A 17,573-nucleotide genomic window follows, 5' to 3' on the forward strand; every position below is an offset into this window, starting at 1 on the left:
GTGTGCCCTGACCACCCACCCCCCAACCCCCAACGCCGGCTTCAGTGATGTGGGGGCCATTAAAAACACGACTTGGGAGCCGGACATAGGCGCCCCTGGTCCCCCGTGGTCCTCCCCACTGCGCCCCATGCCCCCACCTCCAGCCGGACTGCCGCGGATCTGAGCAGAGGGGCCCTTTGAGGGGCGAGCGTGTGCACGCGGGGCTGGGGGCCTGGCTGGTTGCTCTGGGAGGTCTCTGCAGCCCTGACCCGGGCCCGGAGTTGCCCGAAGTCTGGTCTGGAACCGGAGCCCTTCGCCTTTAGGAAGTAAATGAGGGGTGAGGTGGGGAGGGAAAAGCCTACGAATGTCAGAAATTTCCAAATCAAGTTCATCGCTGAGCTTTAGAGGGTATAAAGCTCAGCTTGCTTGTCTGGTTTCAGCTCCTCACCCCCACCCTGACGGGCTTCAGCTCAGCCCTTCCCTGCCCCACTCTCTTCCTACTCCAGGCCTCACCCCAACCCCATGCCACAGAGCTGGGGGTGGGTTGGGGGTGGAGAGCTGAGGGTCTTCCGGCAAGAACCCAGCCTGTGGTTGCAAGGCTCCTCCTGTCTCTGCGCAACCCTGGAGGGTGGCTGCTCCCACAGCGTGCGGCTGCGCTTGAGCTGGGGCTGCTACCTGATGCCACCCTGGGCCCCTCAGCCGGGGGGCACCCAGTTAGTGCCCTCCCTCTCTTGGTCCTGCTGCTCCCCAGGGGCACTGCCAGGACACAGGAGATGGGTCCCTCTGCCCTCAGACCCATGGATCTCCTCTCTCCCTCCCCCTCCTGCCCTCTGATGGTGGAGGGGGTACCTTGCTCTCCTTGGAGCCATTACTCTGCCCTTCTTTCTTTTCACTTCCTCAGCAAACCCTCCCAAGTTCTTCTAAGAAGGACATTCAGGGGAGAAGGGGCCCTGCCTGAGTGGGGACGCCGGGGTTGGAGTAGAAGGCAAATGTGGGAGACAGTGTGAAGGCTGAATCAACAGGACCTGGTGGCTGATGGATGTTGAAGACAGGGAGAAGTCAAAGCCCAGCCAGCTGGGAGAACAGGCCTGGTACCTGGAGCCGGAGATATGAAAATTTTGTTCATATTCAAGGTGATGGGAGGACTCCAGCCAGTGGACAGGTCCAGAAGGCCATTGGGAAGGGCTAAGCCTGGATGCTGTTCGTGGAAGGGATTAGGGAACACTGGTGAGGACCACTCCTGGGGAGTGAGCAGATGAGCCTGCAGAGGGCAGGCAGAGGCCCAGGTCACAAGGTGGAGACGGTCCCACCTTGTCTTGAACAACAGAAATTAATTTTCTTGCAGTTCTGAAAGCCGGAAGTGCAAGATCAAGGTGTCATCATGTTTGGTTGCTTCTGAGGCTTTCCCGTTTGGCTTGCAGATGGCCATCTTCTCTCTGTGTCTTTGTGTGGTCTTCCATCTGTGTGCTAATCTCATCTTCTCATAAAGACACCAGTCATATTGGATCAGGGCCTCCCGGTGACCTCATTTAAGCTTAACCATCTCTTTAAAGATCCTATCTCCATGTCTAGTCATGCTAACTGGGGGGTTAGGATTTCAACAGATGAAGTTTGTGGGGACACAATGCAGCCTGTAACAGGGAACAGTACATATAGCTGGGGGCTTTCCAGGTGGTGCTAGTGGTAAAGAACCCGCTTGCCAGTGCAGGAGACAATAGGAGATGCGGGTTCGATCCCTGGGTTGGGAAGATTCCCCCGGTATTCAGTATTCTTGCCTGGAGAATCCCATGCATAGAAGAGCCTGGCAGGGTGCAGTCCATAGGGTTGCAAAGAGTCAGACACGAGGAAGCAACTTAGTATGCATGCACGGGGAGATAAAATATACACACTGAGGTAATTTTAAGAAATGGTACACAGTTAATTGTTAAACTGTGTGCTAGAGAGAAACAAGAAAGTAAGACCATATAAGAAATGATTACACATGGAGACGCTGAATAAAATAAAGTGGAATTCCCTGGTGGTCCCTTGTGGGTAGGGACCCATGTGGGTAGGACCCTACATGTCTACTGCAGGGGACATGGGTTTGATCCTCTGGTCTAGCACTAAAATCCCACATGCCTTGTAGTGCAGCCAAAAAAAAGGGGGGGGGGATTTTCTCATGAGTCTCACTCAACAACTTCTACTCAAGAGTAGCTCCTGTTTAGGAAATGTCATCATTTAGCTGGATACATGCTGTATAAATGGTCACTTGGGGGACTTCCATGGTGGTCTAGTGGTTAGGACTCTGTGTTCCCATTGCAGGGGGCCTGGGTTTGATCCCCAGTTAGGGAATTAGATCGCACAAGCTGCAACTAAGAGCCGGCCTGCCGCATGGAAGGTCCTGCACACGGCAACGAAGATCCTGCATGCCTCAACTCAGACCTGGTGTAGCCAAAAAAAAAAAAAAGTTAAAAAACAAGGTCATTGGAAAGGCAAAGAATCCAGGATCTGTGAGTGAGGAAAGAGGGGAAAAGAAGAAAGTATATGAGGTGGGCAGTCTGAGTCTCTGTCGCAGGTCCCAACCCAAATCCCTTCTGTCTCTTCCAGTCCAGACTCCATGTAGCAGCCAGAGTGATTGTTTGCTTAAATTTTAAGGCACTTTCTTTACAGAGTGAAAAAAAAAAATCTAGCAGTGTAGCTGGTAATACAGTGAAAAATAAGCCTCCCTCTAACCCCTACTTCCCACCCGCTCAGCCCAGAAATAATCTCTGGGTTTTCTACCTGTGAACCAGACCGCGACATTTTCCTGCTGAAGACGCTTCCCCCGGTCCCAGAGTCTGCTCCCGGACCCTGCCCTCCTCCCTGTCCTCGGCTCACGCTGCTGTCCTCCTGGCTCATAGGGGAGGCTATCTGGCTTCCTCTCAGTTACAGAGGGCACTGCTCCACGGCCCTTCCCCTGCTGTTCGCTCTGCCTGGAATACTCTTCAGGGCTCAGTTCAGTTCCATCTTGTTCAGCAGCAAGCCTTTCTTTTTAGGTCCAACCCTGTTCACCGTATCAAGCCCTCCACCCTCCAGTCAGGGACCCAAACCACTGCACCACTGAATTCCACTGCTCTACTGTCAACCCCCAAGGACCCGATAGGGTCAGCCCCTGTCGGAACGTGAGAAGGGCTCCTGCCTGAACATGGATGAGCTTAGAAGCTGAGGGATCATTCATTTCTTAACTATGTATCAGGGGAATTCCCTGATGGTACAGTGGTAAGCATGTGATGCTTCTACTACAAGGCCACCTGATGTGAAGAGCCAACTCATTGCAAAAGACCCTGATGCTGGGACAGATTGAAGGCAAAAGAAAAGAGGGCTGGCAGAGGATAAGATGGTTAGATAGCATTGCTGATTCAATGAACATGCATTTGAACAAACTCCAGGAGATAGTGAAAGACAGGGAAGCCTGGTGTGCTGCAGTCCACGGGGTCTCAAAGAGTCAGACACAACTGAGTGAGTGAACAAAAACAAAAACAAAACAAAACTGCAAGGGGCATGAGTTTGATCACTGATCAGGGAAATAAAATCCTGTAAGACAGGTGGCATGACCAAAAAACCCAATATCAGGTGCTGTCTCTTATGACCTGGTATCAGGAAGATACAAGAGAATGAGATGGTCAAGTTCTCCTGGAACCTGCAGACCAGATTGAGGAGATAGGCAATGAACAAGAAAATGAACCAATAAGATTGTCTCAGGCTGCAGTAAGTTCCATGAAGGGCATAAATAGGGGATGTAGCAGAAGGTTTGGGAGTGGAGGGGGGCATGCCAAAATGTGTGGTTGGGGAGGTCATCTCAGAGCTCTGAAAGATAAGAAGGTGCCAGGGAAGGAACCAGGGAGAGAAAGTTATAGTAGAATAAAGAGCATGTGCAAAGGCCCTGAGGTCTCAGGGAGTGGTCCAGCCAAGCACAGAGGAGAAGATGAACACAGCTGAGCGAAGCTGAGCTGCATGCTGACTTAAGCTGGGGTTTATTCTAAGAGCCTTAACAGGATTTTCAGCAGGACAGTGGCATGATCTGGTTTGATTTATAAGGAAGCCGGCTATGGGACCTGAACTTTGTGAGTCCTTTGAGTGGTTTCTGTAATTTTCCGTTTGCAGTGTTGTCTTGGGATAGTGTTATTTTTGGTTTTCTGGCCAACTTGGTTAAACTGACAGTGGGATTTATTTTATGCGTGCAGAGCTGCAAAACAAGTCTCAGCAAATTTCCTACCTGCTTCTCTATGACCTTGGGGGATTGTCTCTTCCAGGAGAGACTCTCGTACCCCCTGAATGGTAGACCCTTCATCCTTGACATTGTGCCATTCAGCACCTCTCGAACTTGCCTTCCACTGACAGTAGATGCATCAATCAGGGCTCTCTAGGAAAATAGAACCAACAGGAAGTAAATGATAGACAGGGAGGTAGGTAGATGGATGGATAGATAGATCAGAGAGAGACATAGAATGATAATGAAACCTGTAAGCCAACCTGGACTCTTGCTCTGGGCAACTCTGTGTGTTTTGGGGGTATCACCTAACTTTTGCTTGAAAATGAAGGCATTTGACTGACACTGAGCAGGTCTGAATTTGGGAAAGAATAAAATTCCTGGCACTTGTTTCCCAGTCCAGGCCTGGAGGCTGGTGTGAGAAGGCGGATGGAGCCTGGACCGCTCCCTTCTGCTGTTTGACTCTCAGCCTGTTCTCAGTGAATATCAGCGAGGTTCACGACCGAAGTGACCTGGGCCTCCTTGGGCAGGAGATGCCTCACGCTGTTGGCCCCTTTGGCTGTGGGGCCTCTAGAGGAGTTACTGGCTCCCTAGTTGTAAGTCTTGGCTGTGCAATCTTGGCTTTTTCTTAATCAGATACTGTAAGATCACAATGGAGGATCTGACTCTTCCCACAGAGTCTGCTGAACTCTGACCCCACAGCCCTTCATAACCTCCTGCTTCTACATCTTGGTGGTTTGTGTGGTCACATGACACCCAGCCACACAGACAGGCAAAATAAGCCCAAGGGGAAACGGAAGACTCCCACACATCCTGCCTCCAATAAAAGGCAGAGATAGGCCCTGCTTGTTGGATGGTCTCACCGCTGTTCCCAGGCCTTAAACTGTGTGCGTGTGTTAGCATGTGTGCAAATCACACCAGGGTCATGGCAAGCATGTTGGGGGTTTGAAGGCCAGCTCTGTGACTATTCTGGACTTTGGTTCAAGCCTTTGCCCTGGACAGTCAGCCAGGGTACAGACCCCCCCAGCTGAGTTCCCTATGGATGGAGCTCAGAATCAGCACCGCCCTGAGGGACCTTGACCTTCAACCTGAAGAGCATGATTGCTTTTGTTTGGGTTCCCTCAAAAGCAAACCTTGAGATGAGAATTGGGTAAAGTACTTTGTTTGGAATGTGATCCCCAAAAGCATGGGGTAGAAGAATGAGACAACAAAAGGAAAGAAAATCACAGGTGTATATTTATAAGTCACTTCTGGCTTTGGGAAACTGGGGTTCAGTCCTACTAGGAACCCTCTGATAGGCTCTGTGGAACATGCCTCAGTTATTTCACCAGGGGGAAAGGAAGCTGTGCTGTATTTGTTATTTTAAGTTTTAAGATATAACAGCTACACCATACAATTCACCCATTAATAGCATACAACTCAGTGTTTTTAAAAATTTTTTACAGATATGTGCAACCATCACCATGGTCAATTTCAAAAGGTTTTCAGAGCCTCAAAAAGGAATTGCACCCATTTAACCCCTATCTACCACCACCCCACCTCAGCCTACACAACCACTAATCTACTTTCAGTATATGTAGATTTGCCTATTCTGGCCATTTCATATGAATAGAATCATATAATATGTGGATTTTCATAACTGGCTTCTTTCATTTTTCAAGGGTCAGTCGAGCTATACATAGCATGTATCTGTACTTCAATCCTTTTTTGTGACTGATTAATATTCCATTGTACATATATACCCATTTGGGATGTGAATACCAGGAAGCAAGGCTCACTGGGGCCATATTGGAGGCTGCCTATCACATGGGGCATTTATTCATCCATTCCCACCCTTCTGTAGGAGAGTTGTTCCTGGGGAGTTAAGTCCCTGACACTTCTGACCTAAACCTGAACATCCTAAAGACACTAACATGCAGAAGAACGCCCTCAGGCAGACAGAGATTAAGGAAACTGTTAGTGCGTAGTTGCTGAATTTGCAGATGCTTTCAAGAGATAAGAGCAGGGTGCTGATTTGGTCTGTTATGGTGATCAAACCCATCCCACATCAGGTCTCCTGTATCCTCCTTCCTTGCTGAAAGGCCCACTGCCACCCCAACACTTGCCCTCATTCGAACATCCCTCCCCTCCTCTGCCTGACCATTCTTATCTGCTCCTCCCTTTAGTTGGTCAACAGCTATTTCAGCAGATTCCACAGGCTTCTTTAAATACTTAATTGATTGGTGGCTCAGACAGTAAAGCGTATGCCTACAATGCAGGAGACCCAGGTTCAATCCCTGGGTCAGGAAGATCTCTTGGAGAAGGAAATGGCAACCCACTCCAGTATTCTTGCCTGGAAAATCCCACGGACAGAGGAGCCTGGTAGGTTACAGTCCATGGGGTCGCAAAGAGTCGGACACGACTGAGCAACTTCATTTCACTTCACTTCAAGCAATACACATTGCTGAAAATACAAACAACACAAAAATATATTACCAGGAAGTAGGAGTCCCTTATAATCTCACTCTAGAAATGATCACTGTTGCTTGATTGACACATGTTCTTCAATAATTTTCTGGGCATAAAAATCCCACCTAAGTGGGACTTCCCTGGTGGTCCAGGGGTTAAGAATCTGCCTTCCAGTGCAGGGGATGTGGGTTCGATCCCTGGTCGGGAAAATAAGATCCCATATATTGCAGGTCTACTGAGCCCTTGTGCCAAAACTAGAGAGCTTGCATTCTCCAACTAAGAGTTGATACAGCCAAAATAAATAAAACAGAAGGCAAAATTCAAATTATTAAAAAAATTTTTTAAAAATCCCACCTACTTAAAAAAAAAAAAAAGCAAAAAACACCTAGTCATTTACGTGCCTGGGATCCAACCCTCCCTGCTATTATGTTCCTTACAGGTTTCTCTTGGCAACATATCTTGCCTGGGTGCCTCTCTAGGACAACATATGTAAATCAGCCTCCATTTTTCACATGCATGCACAGTGCTACTTAATATGCATGTCCCACCAATTGTTTTCCCATCCCCTATTTATGGAGAATTGATGCTTTTGAACTGTGGTGTTGGAGAAGACTCTTGAGAGTCCTTTGGACTGCAAGGAGATCCACCCAGTCCATCCTAAAGGTAATCAGTCCTGAATATTCATTGGAAGGACTGATGTTAAAGCTGAAGCTCCAATACTTTGGCCACCTGATGCAAAGAACTGACACATTTGAAAAGACCCTGATGCTGGGAAGATTGAGGGCGGGAGGATAAGGGGACTGACAGAGGATGAGATGGCTGGATGGCATCACAAACTCAATGGACATCAGTTTGAGTAAACTCCGGGAGTTAGTGATGGACAGGGAGGCCTGGCATGCTGCAGTCCTTGGGGTCACAAAGAGTCGGACACGACTGAGCGACTGAACTGAACTGAACTGATGGACGGAGATAGCAGATGCCTTTGGGGCCCTCTGTCTTCTCCCCTAACGTGACTCTGATTTCAGCCTCACTGGGGAGGGAGGGGGACCCCCGCTCAGACACAGGCCTTGCCTTGTCCACTTTCTGCTCCAAGACCTTCTCTGACACACAGGAGTCCTTGGGACTCTTGTGCAAACACAGTCAGGAAGTGCAGGGGGAGCCAAGAGCTCCAGCGACGTCAGTTAGAAACCAGTTGTCTGGTCCTTCCGGCAGATGACTCTGGGTAAAGAATACTTTACCCAGGACACTCTGCTTTCAGGAGCTAAGATAATTTAGGTTGTCTCCAATTTTTCATTATTACAGACAAAGTTATAACAAGTAGCCTCTTACACTTATCTCTGTATTTGAGCTACTATTCTTTTCCATAAATTTTTGGAGGTAAAGTTGCAGGGCCGAAGGGATAAACCTCACTGTTTGGTGGCTATGGCCAATTTGTCCTCCAGAAATGTAATGATTCTCATCTATGTTGGGTGAGGGAGACTGTTTCCCTCTCTCTGGGAGGCTGAGTGAAGTGAGTAGGGTGTCCTGCCTGCCTCCCAGATAGAGGTGGGGAGGGGGCAGGGACAGCTCAGAGTCAGGCTTGTGTGGGTTAGGAGGGGTTGACAAGATTGGTTAATCCTTGTTGCTGTTCAGTCGCCCAGTTGTGCCCGACTCTGTGACCCCGTAGACTGCAGCACACCAGGCCTCCTTGTCCCTCACCATCTCCCAGAGTTTGCCCAAGTTCATGTTCATTGCATCAGTGATGCCATCCAGCTGTCTCACCCTCTGTCACTCTCTTCTCCTTCTGCCCTCAATCTTTCCCAGCATCAGGGACTTTTCCAATGAGTCTTCTGTTCACATCAGATGACCAAAGTACTAGCTTTGTTTCCAAGGCAAGCCATTCAACATCACAGTAATCCAAGTCTATGCCCCTACCACTGATACTGAAGAAGCTGAAGTTGATCAGTTCTACAAAGACCTAGAAGACCTCCTAGAACTAACACCTGAAAAGAATGTTCTATTCATCATCCAGGATTGGAATGCAAAAGTAGGAAGTCAAGATATACCTGGAGTAAAAAAAGAAAAAAAAAGATATACCTGGAGTAACAGGCAAGTTTAGCCTTGGAGAACAAGATGAAAAAACAAAATGAAGAGGGGGGGTCCACCCAGTAAGTAAATATGCTGCAAACAGAAGACACATTTCTCACTCTCAGGGAAGGAGAGGAAGGGTGAATGCTGTGGCGTTGGATTGGAATTAGAGGACTGCTGTCAGTTCATGTTTTTCAATATTTATTGACAGATATAAAAATAAATTTGAAAAAAATAAAAAATAAATATCGATGTGTGCATATATGTGTATTGTATTTAATTATGTAAAATAGAAAATTATATTTCCTAGTTGGGCTTACTGAGAGGGCCTGGGGGCAGCAACACCCCAGTAGTAATGATCATACAAGGCACCCAGATCTTTGTTTCTAGACCCCAGTCTCTGCTAAAAGGAACCAGATCTCCTTGGAAAATGGCTGATTTCAGACTGATGCAGGGAAATACATGAGGAGTCTGTAATAGCTTATTGTGCAAGAAAACACAGAAATGTTTATGATGAAGACATGGAAAGGATACAGGAGGCAGCTTGATGAGGTTCCCACTGGCCAAATCTGGGATAATTTAAACATGGTAAATAATGATAATGAATTATTACTCATTGAATACAATTAGAAACCCTGCATCCACACAGATATAAATAAAGAGTGAGAGGACAAATTTTTATCTTACAGTATAGTGCAAACTAATCAATGAAGGAATGATAGAATTAGAATTACCATTTGGCAACCAATAATTAATTTATCTAAGAATCATAGACAAATGCTAAAATTAGTGGGTGTTTGATGAGAAATGGGATATTTACACAATCTCAAAGTACCCTCCATGAAATACAAATTAATTCCCAAAGAAAAAGTAGTAGTTTTCCAGAGGAGAACCCTGGCAGATACCATGTTAATCAAGGGAATAAAATGATCATTTTCAGTAACAGGACCAATCAAAGCCAGTGGCTGCCTCATAGGATGCAATGAAAAGAACAAATCTCCCTTTCTGTGATATAGCCACCCAAAATGTATAACCTGAATCTCTCATAAGGAAACAACATCAAGCCTTAACTGAAAGAAATTCTGTGAAAGAACTGGCCTGCGTGCTAAGTCACTTCAATCGTGTCTGACTCTTTGTGACCCCATGGACTGTAGCCTGCTAGGCTCCTGTGTCCATGGAATTCTCTCCAGGCAAGAATACTGGAGTGGGATTCCCTTCTCCAGGGGATCTTCCTGACCCAGGGGTCGAACCTGAGTCTCTCACATCTCCTGCATTGTAGGCAGGCTCTTTACCACTAGCACCACCTGGGAAGCCCACAAATTAATTGACCTAGAATCTTTAAAAATGCCAAGCTTATGAAGTCAAGGGATGATTGAGGAACTGCTGCAGACTGGGACAACTGGCAGAACTTGAAAACGTTTGAGTGCTGGCCAGCAGGCGTGCCTCAGTGTCAGTCCTGACATTGATGGCAAGGTTGTGGTGATGCAGGAGAGGGTCCCCATTGCCAGGAAATCAGTCAAGTATTTAGGGAGACTGAGCTTCAGGCCGGCAGCTTATTCTCAAAAGGTTCAGGATGTACTATGCTCGCAAAATTTTTCTGGAATGTATTCTGTCATTAAAAATGCTGCATGTTCCCCAGAGTCTATAAGAATTATCTCACTTAATCCTCGCAGCAGCCACTTGATGGATGAGAGGAATGAGGCCCTGGGACTCACACAGGCAGTTGGGGCAGTGGGGGATTCAGCCAGGCCTGCACAGTCTTTTTAGGGCTTTCAGTGAGGAATGTGGTCCGTCAGGATCAGGGCTTTGCAGGGGGAGTGAGAAGCAGGGGGAGAGAGAGCCAGTGATGCCCTCCTCACAGAAATAATACGAAAGCCTGTAGGCGCCCAGAGGACCATGCTGTCAGGTGTGATGGATCCTATGCCCGCTTGGGGACCACATAGGGGGCAGGATCTGGTCCAGGCTCCTGGTTGGAGGCCCCTGTGTGCCCCTGGCAGGCTTTGGGCAGAGAGTGCCCTTCCATCCTGGCCCCTGCACCGGGATCAGGAGGGCAGAAGCCTCCGCACCTGGAGGCGAGGAGTGCGGAACAGGCTGGGTGTGTGGCTCCTGGCTTCTCACACAGGGCCAGGGAAACTTGGGTGTGCAGCAGGGGTGACACAGTGGAAGGCATGACAGCTGGGGTGACAAAATGGCAGCGATATGGAGGGGGCCTCGGGGGCACAGGGTTTGTGACCAACTGGAGGGCATTTCTGTGCCCAAGTTTTCCTGAGCTGTCCTCCGAAGGCTTCTCACCAGACTAGCCATGACCCTAATGATGGTTTGAACAAAGGGCTTGAGCAGAGACAAGATATCAGGTTTAAGAAAGGAACTGCCTTTTAAAATGAAAAAAAACCTACAACTAAGATGCTTACTCCCTGGTAGAAAAGCTATGACAAACCTAGACAGCGTATTAAAAAGCAGAGACATTACTTTGCTGACAAAGGTCTATCTAGTCAAAGCTATGATTTTTCCAGTAGTCATGTATGCATGTGAAAGTTGGACCATAAAGAAGGCTGAGCACAGAAGAATTGATGTTTTCGAACCGTGGTACTAGAGAAAACTCTTGAGAGTCCCTTGGACTGCAAGGAGATCAAACCAGTCAATCTTAAAGGAAATCAACCCTGAATATTCATTGGAAGGACTGATGCTGAAGCTGAAGCTCCAATATTTTGGCCACCTGCTTCAAAGAACTGACTCACTGTAAAAGACCCTGATGCTGGGAAAAGTTGAGATAAGAGGAGAAGGGGATGACAAAGGATGAGATGGTTAGATGGCATCACCGACTCAATGGACAAAGTTTGAGCAAACCCCATGAGATAATGAAGGATAGGGAAGTCTGGTGTGCTGCAGTTCACTGGGGTCAAAAAGAGTCAGACACGCCTTAGCAGCTGAACAACAAAAATAAGACCCAGTGTAGCCAAATAGATAAATAAATATTTTAAAAAAATAAAGTAAAATGAAAAATGCATCTATATATTTATATTATTATACAATGAATGAATGTTGACTGCTGAAAAAGTCTTTTGATCAGAAAACAAACAATTACCCTAATCTGCTCCCTGGAGATAACCATGGTCAGCTTCAGGATTGAGTACTGCTCAGTGCCTGGGATGGATCCCGTCTGCTTCGTTCCCCAGGGGCATACATGTCCCCATTCTACAGATGAGGAGACTGAGGTTGACGGAGTGAATGGACTTACTTACCCAAGGTCACCAAGCTGGTCCACAGCCTCTCCTTGCCCTTGCTGCAGCCTCCCTCCCTCATTACAGAGGAGGCCCTGCCCACTTCCTGCTGGGGGCCTGGTGCAGCGTGGGGGCTGGGGTCCTCCTGGGTCCTTTGGGGCCCCGTGAGGTTGGAACCTTTGCTGTGGCAGGGGTCCAGCCTGACTGAAGTGGTTATGCCCTAATAAAGCTCTGCTGGTTGCAGCCCCCTCTTCCCGTCCTTGTTTACAGCGCCTGCACACAAACACACTTGAGAGATTTCTGGGAACTTGAGAGCTTTCACAGGAAGGCAGGATCCCAGAGAGACCACCTGAGGGTGGACAGTGACTCTGGATGGGGCCTGCCTCCAGTCCATAGCTTCTGTGTTCTTCCCTTTCACTCTCCACGAGCCCCTCTTGCCAGGAAACAAAGAGAGAAACTTCTTTATTATTTTCTGTCAGTGCCTTGGAAGGAAAATATTAAAAATCACTTCCTTTGTGTTCAGAAAATGTACCAAGTTTCTGAGATTTGCACCTACCCTGATTTATTTGAAAAACAGTTATCAAATGCTGGCTGAGTGCCTTCCTGGAAACTCTGCATCCTTTATTTCATTTAACCTCCATAATAACCTTATGAAGCAGTTCTGTTGTCATTCCCATTTTACAGATGAAGAAACTGAGGCATAGAGAGCCTAAGCATCATATCTCCAACAGCCAAAGGATGAAGATAAAACAACTTGTGTCCCTGGAAATGCATCTAACAGTCTCTCTGAGCTGGGACCACGCGTTATAACCCCTTGGAAGGCACCAAGACCTAACTAGGGAACATTTGCATTTTTACCAAAAGTTCCAGAGTGAACTGGGTACCAACACTCTGGAGAAAGGCACTCAGTGGCCTGGCTTGTCCCCATGGAACAACTGTCCCTGGGCTAGAGGTGCCAGGCTAGCCCATGGCAGCTGGCGACCCAAGGAGTTCAGAGCCTTAAAGAACCCTGATGCACCCAGGCAGCTCTTGGAGAAAACTCGTAGCCCAGTGAGGGAAAGGTAAATGGGCTTCAGAAGGGGAACCAGGACTTTGTGGGTGGCCCTAGTGGTAAAGAACCCGCCTGCCAATGCAGGAAACATAAGAAATGCAGGGTCGATCCCTGGCTTGGGAAGATCCTCTGGAGAAGGGCATGGCTACCCACTCCAGTATTCTTGCCTGGAGAATCCCATGGACAGAGGAGCCTGGTGGGCCCCAGTCCATGGGGTTGCAAAGAGTTGGACGTGACTGAAACGACTTAGCAGACGCACCCGGAAGATTCCACATGCTGCGGGGCAAATAATGCCACAACCAGAGAAGCCAGTGAGCTGCAACTAAGGCCTGACAGGGCCAAATAAATAATAAATAAATAAATATATTTTTAAAAAAGGAGGGGAACTATGTCAGACATGTTTATACAAATCTAGTCTCTGAGAGGGTAAATATACATATGAACTTTTCTTTTAAGCCTAGACTCTTGAAATTTGACCCGCTTTAAAAACGGGAGAGCCAGGCTTAGAACTGTAGAATAAAAGGGAAAGTTTTAACTCAGATAAACTTAGAGTCAAATCCCAGCTCTAGTGCTTAGCTGGGGGACCTTGGGGAAGTTATTTAACATCGTGGGCTCCCTGCTTCCACATGTTAAAAGTCAATTTGTTATAATCTCCACCTCAAGGCAGCTGGGAGAAGTGACATTCTCTTCTTGAGGGCAGGCTGTTTATAAGTCTGCTATTTTTGAGTCCAAATGGACTAACAAAAAGGGTTAAACTTTCAGTTCCCAGATGTGCTTCCCTCAAATAGGAGTGTGACCTGTGCTTCCTACTTTAAATAACTGGAATCTCTTATCTTCTTGGCAGACACATGTTCTCCTGGGCATCGTTTTCCAAAAAGGTTTCGTCGACACTGGGACAAGCCACTCAGACCCAGCACCAGGCTCTGCTGGGCTGCTAGCCCCCCTCTCTCATGCTGGTGCATTTGAAGAGCCCTTGAACCCCTGGCTGGCAGATAGTAGTGGCAGTGTTAGTTGTTCAGTCATGTCCAACTCTTTGCAACCCCACGGACTGTGGCCCACCAGGCTCCTCTGTCCATGGGCAAGAATACTAGAGTGGGTTGCCATTTCCTTCTTCAGGGGATCTTCCCGACCCAGGGATTGAACCCAAGTCTCCTGAGTCTCCTGCATTGGAAGGCAGATTCTTGAGCTCCCTGGGGAACCCTGGCTGGCAGATTTGTTGTTCGGTTGCTAAGTCGCCTCTGACTCTTTGCGACCCCATGGACTGTAGTCTGCCAGGCTCCTCTGTCCGTGGGATTATCCTGGCAGGAATACTGGAGCAGGTTGCCATTTCCTTACTTATGTGCTGTTTGGCTGCTTGGCATCTGTGCTGTCTGCCAGGAGCTATGGCTGCCCCATTGCGTGGGGAATCCTCCTTCCTCCACTGCAGAGGGCCTGAAGGCTCGCCTTCCCAAACAGTGAGGGTGCTGGGTTAGGATCCAACTTCATAGCATCCGGCATGTCACCCTGGGCAGGGGTCCATCAAGTGCCTCAAAGTAGGGATGGGGTCCCGGCCTGGAGCTCATGTTGCCACACCACCAGCCCTTTCAGCTGCAAGGGGTCTTCAGGAAACCCTGGTCTTCAGGAAATCCTGCTTAAATTAGCCAGAGCCAGTTTTGATATTTGCAAACCAAGATCCTCACCTGGCACAGAAGCCCACATCACTTGCTACAAGAATTTATATTTTTACCAAAAAAAGTACAGTACTTACACCACCACGAGTCATGGTTAATCCAAGAGAGGGGTTTTAACTTTATTTTTATTTGTTTAGAGATTTTGACTTGGAGCAGTAGTTTACGATCGACTGCTGTCATTCTTCACTGTAGTTTTAAAGAAGAACTGTAAATGATGGTGCTATCCAAGTCAAATAAAAGCATGCCTGCCTCCTAGTGAAGTTGTAGCTCTCTGTTATATGTATATTTTAATCAGTTTTCAACATTTTGTGAATGTTGACTACCTGAAGTTCAATTTTAGATGTGCTATTAACATTTTGTTGGATTCAGAGGGTTCCTTGAAAGTTTTATGTATAAATATATAAAATAAAAATTAAAGCTTTGTTTCATTAAAAAAAAAAAAAAAAAGAATTTTAGCCACAGAATCTTCTAGCATCCTGCCTTGAAGTGCTGACTCCTGGCCATCTTTGACATTGCGACAATCGTGCCCACACTGATGCCAAACTCCCCACCACATGCTCTCAGCACCCTGTGTTCTGTGCCCTTCCCCATGTCTAATGACTGCTGGTGGTTACACCCAACACTTCTCACTCACCTTGTGATGAACTTAGAAAGATTCACCCACATGCATGAACAATTGTCATTTTTTCACTCCTTCTGGGTTCTTTCATTTATTTTCTCCAACTTAATGCTATTTCCTTTGTCGTCCTGAGCCTATTTTTTGTTGTTGTTGGCACTTGACTATTTACTAGTCTGCCTTGGGAATGGCAATAATTGCGAAGAAAGGTAAAGCGGTTATCAGACCACCTAGAAGTGGTCCGCTTTCTATAATCACAATGCTGAGTGGCAAGATGTTACTCCTGCCGGGCTGACTGTTCCCTCTACCCTCACCCCTTGGTACGCCACTGCCTCTGGGAAGATAGTCCCATGGAACTGATATTCATGGAACACATTGAAACGGAACCAGAACTGAAGTATTAAGTGGTAAAGGTTTGCGACTGACTCTCATACAGTCTAGAAAAATTGCACACACACACACACACACACACACACACACACACACACAGGGTTTCCCTGGTGGCTCAGATGGTAAAGAATGCATCTGCAATGCGGGAGACCTGGGTTCAGTCCCTGGGTTGGGAAGATCTCCTGGAGGAGGGCATGGCAACCCATTCCAGTATCCTTGTCTGGAGAATCCCCATGGACAGAGGAGCCTGGCGGGCCACAGTCCATGGGGTTGCAGAGTCAGACAGGACTGAGCGACTAAGCACACCACACATACAAAAACACACACAGAGAAAAGGATTCAAGAAATGTAAAATTTTAACCGTTGGTGAATCAGTGTGGAAGATGTATAGGAATTCTTGATTCTATTGTTTCAACTTGTCTGTAAGTGTGAAATTGTGCCAATATTAAAAGCTAAAAGGGAGCGACTTCCCTAGTGGTCCAGTGGTTAAGACTCCACCTGCCAATGGAGGGGACAATGGTTTGATCCCTGGTCGGGAAAGTTCCCACATTCTGCAGAGCCTGACGGAGAAGGAAATGGCAACCCACTCCAGTGTTCTTGCCTGGAGAATCCCAGGGACGGCGGAGCCTGGTGGGCTGCCGTCTATGGGGTCGCAGAGTCGGACACAAGTGAAGTGATTTAGCAGCAGCAGAGCCTGAGAGTCGCAGCTACTGAAACTTGAGCACTCCAGGGCCCTTACTCTGCAACAAGAGAAGCCACTGCAATGAGAAGGCTGTGCTCCGCCACAGAGGAGCCTCCGCCGGCCACAACTAGAGAAAGCCTGCACGGCAACGAGGACCCAGCACAGCCATACATAAATAAATAGAACCTAAAAGGAAAAGCAAAAACTCTAACATAGACACAATAAACCACAGTGAACTCGTGAATTCCCAAGTCTGACTTCATCCACTGGCGGGGCTTTGGTTCTGAACTAACCGTGGGCAGTCCTAAAAGGGACAATCTTAGGAGTGGTCTCTATATTGCCTCTGAACGTGGCGTGTTAGCTAGGAAGATGTGTGGCACGCATGCACACACGCACCCTGAGGAGGCATGAGGGACACACAGGCTCAGGATGAGAGAGGTCCAGGCTTTTTTCTGGTCCTCTCGCTGTGTGACTGTGGCCACCAGTGGAGGTTGAGGCTTGGGGCACCGGTCAGGCGCTGGGGGAGGAGGTGGGTGACCCTCCGGGTTTCAGTTCTTTGGGGACCTGACAGACTGGGGTAGCTCAGAAACCATCTGCATGGCCCTTGGGTGGCAAAGGCCAGACGGCCTCAAGCGGGCCTCTCCCACAGGCAGGAGAGATCTCCGAGGTCCAGCTGCAGGGCCCAGCCTGCTTGAGCTGTGGTCATGCTCCCCCCAGATTCGTCTTCTCCTTCCCTCCCGCTGGGGCCAGCTCTCCGGCCACAGCTGTCTGGGGACCTGTCCCTCCCAGCCGGCAGAATGATGCACCCTCAGCCCTGACCCCTGGCAGTTTTCAGGCATCTCCCAGAGAATTCTGAGCAGAGTTATGAACACCATTTCTTGAGCGGCTCAGTACTAAGTGTTTTAACCCATGTTATTGAGCTTAATGGGCTTCCCTGGTGCCTCGGAAGGTAAAGAATCTGCCTGCAGTGTGGGAGACCTGGGTTCAATTCCTGGGTAGGGAAGACCCCTTGGAGAAGAGCAGGGCAACCTACTCCAGTATTATTGCCTGGAGCATCCCATGGCCAAAGGAGCCTGGTGGGCTATGGTCCATGGGGTCGCAAAAGAGTGGGACACGACTGAGCGACTAAACAACAACTCTGGCAGAGAGCCCAGGTGGACGGGGTGGGGGATTCTCATCCAGGCCCCACTGTCCCCGGCCTTCTTTTGCCCTCTTGTTTCA

This window comes from Cervus canadensis, chromosome 24 (genome assembly GCF_019320065.1).
Source record: "Cervus canadensis isolate Bull #8, Minnesota chromosome 24, ASM1932006v1, whole genome shotgun sequence".
NCBI lineage: Eukaryota > Metazoa > Chordata > Mammalia > Artiodactyla > Cervidae > Cervus > Cervus canadensis.